This window comes from Cupressus sempervirens, chromosome 3 (genome assembly GCF_028749045.1).
Source record: "Cupressus sempervirens isolate cs-2001-9-10 chromosome 3, ASM2874904v1, whole genome shotgun sequence".
NCBI classification, from domain to species: Eukaryota; Viridiplantae; Streptophyta; class Pinopsida; order Cupressales; family Cupressaceae; genus Cupressus; species Cupressus sempervirens.
The window spans coordinates 624,199,368-624,202,484 of NC_143120.1; the positions used below are offsets into that span (position 1 = coordinate 624,199,368).

At 32.0% G+C, this 3,117-nt stretch overlaps 1 non-coding gene across 1 annotated transcript; it reads right to left on the reverse strand.

The window, feature by feature from the left end:
* Nucleotides 1-342: 342 nt before the first annotated feature.
* Nucleotides 343-414, reverse strand: TRNAD-GUC (transfer RNA aspartic acid (anticodon GUC)). The gene has a single exon. It is a non-coding gene; the product is annotated as a tRNA-Asp (tRNA).
* Nucleotides 415-3,117: the final 2,703 nt, after the last annotated feature.

The following is a 3,117-nucleotide window of genomic DNA, read 5'->3' on the forward strand; positions in this document are numbered from 1 at the left end:
TATGATTATATAAGTCCACAATTATATATAAAATTTAGTTAGACAAAGTAATTCTCTTAAAATATAGAAACATTACAATTTTAATTTAACAAAAATGGAGGAATAATCGTGTAATTTTAATACATAGGAATGAATGCAATGAAGAATATGGACAAAAAAAGCTCCTCGATAGCTATCTTTCAAACAGCAAAAATAATCCAGCTTTTAATAGGCAGATTCAAAATTGGAACCAGTTACCTTTGAATATAAATGCATGGCAATGAAGAAGATCGGAACTATGAAAGTAATTGATATTTTAATCTCAAATTAAATTTATCAATCAGATCGACCGACAAACAAAATCGCCGTTGCCGGGGATCGAACCCGGGTCACCCGCGTGACAGGCGGGAATACTCACCACTATACTACAACGACTTCGGTGAATTTTTTTTAACGTTTTTACTTCTTAGTTTTTCAATTTCTCTACTGAATTTTTTCCTCCTTTCACACAGTTTCAAGCAATAATCATCCCATGTTAAAAAAAGGATTGATAAACAGATTCCACTATCAGATTTTCTCTACTTGATGTATCTTGTTAACCAGTCCTCTCCACACGCTCCCATCTTTGTCTACACCTCTTTAAATCTGTCTCATCACTACCATTATCTATCCATCTTTTCATATGGAGAGATTCAGGTTGTTTGTGTACGTTGTATAGACATAATTGTTTGGTTGGGAAAAATTCTTGAGATTTTGGGCATATGTTTCACGACGTCTAAGTCTATGGTAGATCAAACATGTGAGGACAAATGAAGGAGCCGTAGCTATATATTTTAGCTCATGGACACTAATACCCATCACAATCTGATGTCCTTATTATTTAACTATAGAAAAATATAATGGAAATTATCTTACAATAAGTAATAACATTTAGTACATGTGTTTAATGTCAATAATACAGCCTTGTTAGGTTTAACATTGAGTAATTCTTGAGAGTTCCACTCGTGTTCTAGCAGTGAATTGGGTTGACCTCTATATAGGAGGTATTAAGTTCTCCTCTCACCTCTATATTCCGCTATCTTTCAAGGTTTTTAGATTAGGGCTTCCCAAGAGAAGACTCTCCATCATCATTGAAAATTTGACTATCTTGGACATGAAGTTTTGAATTTGCAAAGGGCCTTTATTTTTGACAAACATTTTAACCATTGATTTTGCAATAGTTAAAACGCTCGTCGTTGTCATTAGAAATGATCAATCTTCTACCCTCTTTTTAAATATACACAAGTAAGCAATATAGAAAAAATAAAATGTTGTAAATTTTAATTGTTCATTGAAAATCTGTATAGTAGTTTTCTTATAAAAATGAACAACTTTTTCTAGTTTAGATTGATGAGAATGTTATCATGTTAAAATTAGAAAGTGTTTGTTTAATTCTATTTATCTTCTTTATGTTCTAAAAAACATAAGTTCCAAAATTTCCAGAGGTTTAATATTTAATCAATGGTCTCTTAAGTTATGCCTTCGAACATATTCATGAGTCCTATCTTTAAAAGCTTCAACATTTCTTCCTAGTACATTCTTCTTATATATCAAATTTTCAAACAATTCACTAAAAATGGAGTCAAATAAAATTATCATGCTTTTGCACCCTCCATTTATAATGAATTGAAATTGATCATTTCTCTCCTACTAAAGAATCAAGGTTTATTTTGAGTAACAAATGAAGCAAACAAAACCCAATGTAGCCAAAGACAAGAAAATAATGGTGTAATGATTGTGATCAAGCCCTCAAAATTGTGTAACAAAATTTTGGTGTAGAGGCCTGGAAAGTACTCGATGAAGTTTGGATACTCTTGGACAATTACCTTAGGAAGGTTGATGTACTAAGATGTCACACGCCAAAAAATGGAGTAATAAATTTGTCTTTATATAATTTCTACACCTTGGAGGACCAGTTACAAAATTTAAAATCATTAAGGTTGATGTACTTATTCTGACCTTACCATCAACCATCTTATAGTTCCTACTCCTTTTCACAATTTTCTATCGTGACATGAATTCTAACATGCTCCCTTTGCATGTGCTTTGTAATTTCTTTAAGAATATGGATACCTATAGCCAAGAAAATGTTGCTTCACAACATGTAGTAAAACTTGTAAACCAAACTAATTCAAATCTATAACGTATCTAACTAACTTTATTGCTTACAGTTGACTTTCTCCCTTTTTGACAAACAACTAGACAACATGAGGCCAAGCACCACATGTCCTACACCGAACACACATACCAACCATACAAAACAATGATATTTATTCAAAACACTTCCATATGCCCCAACGATTCATAATCAAAATAAACCCTCATATTTGTGTTCCTTCATTCAATAACAAGATAAGAACTTGTATTTTAATAATTTCTATGGTTTTTCTTAGCCTAACTAATCCCTCCTTACACTAAAACATGCTACAAATCAAGAAGCACTGAGACTATTGAGTGAGAAATAATGATATTAGGTGAGAAATTCTTGCTATGGCATGCTAAAAAAAATTCACGACCTTATGCTAATTGTTCCTCTAGCTCAACCCCAATCCTATTTTGTTGGCTCTTTCCTTTGAATCTATATATTCATGGTTTCTCCCTAGTAACAACAATAATGTAGGCATCGTAAAAAACTCACACTTGAGATCTTGTTTTACCCCCTCAAAACTTTCTTTGTGTCATGTGTCCTCTAGATTTGATTTTAGTGAACTCCTCTACAAACCATTTCTCGTTCCAATCTAGTAAAATATTGATTAGATTTAAATTTGTAATTTCAAGTCCAATTTACTAAAATGTTAGATTGATTGATTTGGAAATCAATCAATCAATCAATTAATGTATATGGAACTTGAATAGAAATAACACTTTATATTTAATAGATAAAACTTTCCTAAGTTGTCATTCATACTATGCTATCGGGTGGAAGTTTGATCACATTTGAAGACTTTGTTTATTTATGTGTCCACCATTTTTTTCTATCTTCCCACCAACAACAATATATGTAGGAAATTTAATAGTGTTGCGACATTAGAATGGGCATGACTAGTGTTGAGTCACAATCTATTGGAGTCATGGCTTCCATGTTGGAGTCATGTCTCC